This window comes from Felis catus, chromosome D3 (assembly GCF_018350175.1).
Source record: "Felis catus isolate Fca126 chromosome D3, F.catus_Fca126_mat1.0, whole genome shotgun sequence".
Lineage (NCBI taxonomy): Eukaryota > Metazoa > Chordata > Mammalia > Carnivora > Felidae > Felis > Felis catus.
The window spans coordinates 92,963,025-92,968,640 of record NC_058379.1 but is presented as its reverse complement, the minus strand read 5'-3'; the positions used below and the strand labels follow the sequence as shown (position 1 = coordinate 92,968,640).

Sequence of the window (5,616 nt, the reverse complement as noted above, 5' to 3'; positions counted from 1 at the left end):
GTCGTGATCTCACGGTTCGTGAGTTCCAGACCTGCGTCGGGCTCTGTGCCGACAGCTCTCAGCCCTGCTGGACCCTGTGTCTCCCTCTGTCTCTGCCCCTCCCCTGCTCACGCTCTGTCTCTCTGTCTCTCTCTCTGTCAAAAATAAATAAACATTAAACAAAATTAAGAAAAAAAAAAAAGGTTAGCTATTTGCCACAATATAGCCTTGTCGTTTCACCCAAACGCAGCTTAGAGGTTGGGCAGGAGCTACATCAAGCACTGGGCTGGGGTAAGCCAGCTGCTGTGGGGCTGGTGTGGACACATGCTGCCTTTGACGTGGCTGCAACCCTGGGTCTAACAGGAGTCACATCTCTGAAGGGCACGTGGCCTAATTAGGGGCACGCGCCTTGAATAGCTCACGGAAGGCAGGCGTCCTGGCCAGCGCCACACTCTCTGTGTCTCGGGGCAGGTAATGCCCGCTCCGGCCGCAGGGTTTGGGGGCTGCGAGGCAGCCTTGTGGCCGGAGGGATTTTTATGGGACAGAGAGGGTGCTTAAGGTCTGAGGGCCACTTTTTAATGTCCTAACTAGTAAATTGATTGTAATAAATTATGTTGATGAAAGGATGCTGTCATATCTTGGGAGGGTATTTAATTCGGAGGAAGGCTCGATTTAACTAAAAATACAGTGTCCCGTGTGGACTTTGGTCTGCGGCTGCCTGAGGGCCGAGGTGTCCGCGGTAGCCGGCTGGCTCCTGCCGTCGGGCAGCCTGGGGGCCCCGCCCTGTGCACCTGCAGGTGCCGGATGAACAGTCGGACTCGAGCAGGACAGCAGCGATGCCACACTCGGCTTGTGTGTTCGTCTTCTCTTCCACAGCTCTTGTCGCTCGCTCTTCAGACGACCCTCCGAGGATTTCCGGGCAAGTGCTTTTTGCTCCATTTTACCGATGAGATACAACACTGGGTATTTGGTGACAAGTGGCAGGATCGGGCGCGGGGCAGCGGCTGGGAGAGAGAGCAGAGCACGGGTGGGTGGAGGTGCCGGGTGGGATGGCTCACGTTGTCGTCTCCCGCGGGGAAGGACGCTCTGGATGAATGCTGCGGCCCATCTGCCGACGTTTCCCGTCCCGGCCACGGGCTCTCTGCACATTCCAGCTTGCCGTCGCTAAGCTCGAAATTTTATTTCCTGTTCCTCGAGTTTACATATTTCTGTGTTCTTCTAAGGAGGATTAACCGGGAGGAGGAAGACAAAGGGCACAGGGCAGAGGAAGGCCATCGCGCGCGGCACGTGGTCCAGTGACAAAGTCGACCTTTGGGCCCGTCCGCCTGGACAGACCCCTGAGTCTGCCGGTTACGGGTCATGTGACCTTACGAAGTCCCCAGCCTCTCTGAGCTTAAGTTTCGCATCTGGGAGGTGGGTCCGTTACTGCCACATTGCATTTTGGTGAGGGTTAAATATAGTTAGATGTAAACACTTGGCCAAGAGGAAGAAGGGCTGCTATGAGCCCCTGCGTGCCCGGCCCCGTGTAGGTGCCGGACGTGCCCACCTGCCCTCACTCTGTTTCTTGTTTTCCTCCAAGCACACGCAGGAGAGTAACAGACGTCCTGGTCGACTTGGTTAACGTAGCCGGAGGCAGGGGTTCTCCGTGCTGCGTAATCTGCCCTTGCTTTGGGTTAGGTCCCCACGTCCAGGCAGAGGTGCTCCAGCGAGACGTGGGGAGTCCCGAAGGCTGGTGTGTGAGCGGAGGTGTCGCCCGATGGCTCGGGGACGTTGTGGAAGCTCTCTGTGCACCCCTCACAGCTAGGAGAGATTAACACTGTTAGACAACAGTGCAGGTATACAGCAGTGTGCAGCATAAGCGAACATCAGCTGGGAACACGATTGTTCGATAGTCAGACACAGTTGGAAGCTCCCATTCATTGATAAGCTCTTAACAGAAGCAGAAGAATCAGGTTTTTACTGTCTGGTAATGTGTTGTTGCTAAAATTCAGGTTTACTTCTAAACTATTAATAGTTAACTCAGACCCATCCCCTCTAGTGCTAATTACCAGCAGGGAAAGAAGGAAAAAAAAAAACTAATTTAGACTAGTGCATTCGTCTTCTGGAATACATCAGTAGGAGAAAGGCGTCTACGGCAAACATCCTATGAAATGTCGACTGCTCCTCCTGGCTCTGTCTGCTCGCTGAGAGAGAGAACAAAACACAGGTACTTTCAAAAAACATTCAAAATTATAATGATTGTAGATATAATTTTATGGTAGAGCTAGAATGGCAATTAAGTACTATTCTGTTTTAAAAACCACACCAGTTACACTGTGATTTTTTTCATAGAGAGACAGAGAGAGAAGATATTAATTAAGATAAGGCCACAAGTACCCGTTGAGATTCGAGGTTTCCGTGTGAGCACCACCCAAGCTCAGAAGGTTGGGTCTGATGACTTCCTGGGTGAGGTCTATCCCGGTCACTCACTCTCGGCCAGGAAATAGCCACCGAAGGCAGCTTGCTTACGTGGCCGGAAGACATACATACAAACGTGCATTTAAAAACCGATCCAGGCACTTATCAGATTTAGCAAAACTTGCTGGCCCACAAAAACCATTTCTTACCCTTTGGCTTTTAAATAAAGAACATATTCCATCACAGGGCCGTTTGTATTGTTGTTTTTATTGCATTGATGAGGTAATTCACAAAACCTCCTGGTGGGCTCGAGGATGTGGTGCGTGGAAAAGGCCACACGACAGCCATCGTGGAAACCCCTCCTCCTTGTCCCTTGAGGTCAGTCTGCACAAGGAGCCAATGGCCCCTAATGATTAACCTGTGGCTCCCCAGCACAGGTGTGCCTGGTGCCTATGTTTACATCTGCTTGTTGCTAATGACTGAAATGGAGGGGATCGTGAGATCTGTACTTGAACTTCAGGGCTTGGGGTGAGGCAAGGCGCATCATTGTGACGTGGCTGAGCTACTGACTTCAAGGCCACTTCCCCAGGACCCTTCCTGAGGGTGCACTGCCGATGGCCACACGGGTCCCAGGCGATCCACGTATCACGTGTCCCCAAGAGATCTCCAGATAGCACCCAGGATGCAGAATCCTGCTGGTACATCAACTAATTAGGTATTAGAAGCCAGCCTTCCCATTGCTTTAGTTTCCTCATAGATAATATGAGAAAAATAAGGGTTCCTGTCTCATAGGCTCTGGAGGAGAGTGGTGGGATTGTATGAATCGGTACACGAAAACACTTAACGCAGGACTGCCGCGTCACCTGGACGCTGGTCACCTGCATCACCAGAGGACCGTCATCTGGATGGAGGATAGCCCAGAAAATGGGCACTGTTGTCTCACAAGTGCCGCCAGCCTTAGAAGCTTGTCTTTTCCCCCATCAGAATAACTGAGGTTCATTGCATTGTTCATCATTAATTTCTTTGGCGTTCCTAACACATACCCAATAGAAATCCAGTTGTCTTGAAGACTCAATGAAGCATGTGAGAAAAATGCCCATGAATGGAAATTTCCATCAAGACTGGGAGGTTCTCCGAGCTGATAGTCAGGAAGGGAAGCACGGCCTCAGGGGGTTTTCTGTTGTGCTGCTCTGGGTGCCGGTAACGTGCTTTCCTGAACAAAACACGTGAAATCGAAGGTCAAATTTTGAGCTGACGAGCTCGCTTCCTTGTAGAAGACTTATGGGCAGAGACTAATGCCACAAGGAGTTCCAGGAGCCGGAGAGAGCTCTCCGTGCAGGTGGAACCAGTACGTAACCAGGAGCGTCACTCCAGACTTTTCTAGACTTTCAGATCGAAGCCTTAGGTGTCCTTCAGGATTCGTGTGAATCCTGTTTCGTGATGCCTCCAATCCGATGGCACACAGAAACTGATAAACGTGTTGTGTGCTTGAAAGGAACAGACTCATAATATGTCTTCACTTGGTTTATAAATTTTCCTTTCCTGATTCGTTCAAGCCAATAGCAGAGAAGCTGTCTGGTAAGAGGTGTGGTCAACAAACTTTGGCAGTTTAACGGGCAGCAGATGATGTAGACCATCCACGGTGTTCACAGCTGACCACTCACCCCCCACCGTGTCCAGTCCACACTCCACGAAGACTTCACCTCGCGGAATCAGTTCGACACGGGCATCCGTGTAAGTCTGTGCTCTCTTGTTTGTAGGTGTCTCCTCTGCGGACAGCTGCTTCCTGAGGGTCCTGGCTCACCCGCACCTGCATCGTTCGTCCTGCTCAGGTGCTGTTTCAAAGGGGAACATGAAAGGTGCTGGACACAAGCTCAGTGGTGGAGGGCCTTTGTTGTGGCCGTGGGTGTGTGTCAGTTTCCGGAGCTGCCGCGACAAAGCGCACAAACCAGGAGGCTTCAAACAATGTCTCCTCCCCCAGTTCCGGAGGCCAGAGGTCTAAAACGGGTGTGAGCAGGGCCGTGCTCCCTCTGAAACAGGTAGGGGAGTCCCTCTCTGTGCCTTCCAGCTTCCGGCGGCTGCTGGTGATCCTTGGCGTTCATTCCCTGGTGCGCAGTCTCCTCACTCTGGTCTCTGCCTCTGGTCTCAGTTGGTCTCTGTTTGGTGTCTCTGTCTTCTCAAAAGGACACGAATCCTATTGGATCGGGGCCCGCCCTCCCCATTATGACCTCATCTTAACTAGTTACATCTGCAGTGGCCCAATTTCCAAACAAGGTCACATTCTGAGGCCCTGGGTGTTAGGACTTGAACGTTTCTTTCTTGGGGGGGGGGAGGGAGGAGGCAATTTAACCCATTACAAGTAGGAAAAGTGGAAAAGTGGAAATTAGCTCTAAAAATGGCCAAAACATTCGGCTAAGTGAGAGTCCACCCTCCCCTCGCCCCTCCCCCCAAATATTTTTCCTGCAAGGCCATAGCTGAGTGTCTGGACAGGACATGCTTGGATTAGCAAATGAAATTCCAGAAGAGGAATTCACCCTTTTCCAGGGAAAGAATCTCGTGTCTCTAGGGTCTAACCTGGGAACTTCCTGCAGGTGGGTCCTGTGCCCGTGGGCTGTCAGTGGGCGTAACTGTCTGTGTTTGGGTCCACGGCGGTGGGGCGGGTGCGCGGGTCACCCCGCGGGGCTGGAAGCAGGCAGCGTCCCTCCCGTGAGCGGAGAGCTGGCACTCGCCACGGCCACGGTCCCACCCCCAGGGAGACAGGCCACCGTACGGGGCGGGACTCTGCAGCGAACGCCTGTACCCCGCCACTGCACCCCGGCCTCCGTGACTCCGTGTGACCAGTGTCAGCTCCCTTTCCTCGTAAGTTTTGTTTTCTTCCTGAGAAGGACCTCCAGACCTGTGTACATCAGACCGCCCCGTCCTTATTACCCAATTATGAAAAGTCTCATGTGACATGCCTGGTTTGACGCCAAGAAAAAAAATCTCCCCCGGAGTATCAGGACGTTCTTTCTTTTTGCCACATGATCCTTCAGGCATAATCCCAAGCATCCTTTTTAGTTGTCAGAAGGAAAATGTGAATGACGCCATTTCTTTTTATCTGTTGGCACAACCGAAGACAAAAGGAGTCTTTCCTTCCCTCCTAGGAACACACACGTGTCTGTAGATTGTCTTTTAGGAGATGTTTGGATTGTTTTCATGGCTCCTTCATTTTCATACGTTGAAAATCGTTTTCCCCAGCCC

General features: G+C 51.9%; 1 long non-coding RNA gene across 2 annotated transcripts; it reads right to left on the bottom strand.

Moving 5' to 3' along the window:
- Positions 1–603: 603 nt before the first annotated feature.
- LOC109493534 lies at positions 604–4,687 on the bottom strand. 2 transcript variants are annotated; one of them, XR_002147839.3, is made up of 2 exons: positions 2,356–4,687; positions 604–2,162 (listed from the first exon to the last, which is right to left on the bottom strand). It is a non-coding gene; the product is annotated as an uncharacterized LOC109493534 (long non-coding RNA). The 2 variants fall into 2 exon arrangements; XR_006587809.1 differs by having other exon boundaries at positions 2,586–4,687.
- Positions 4,688–5,616: the final 929 nt, after the last annotated feature.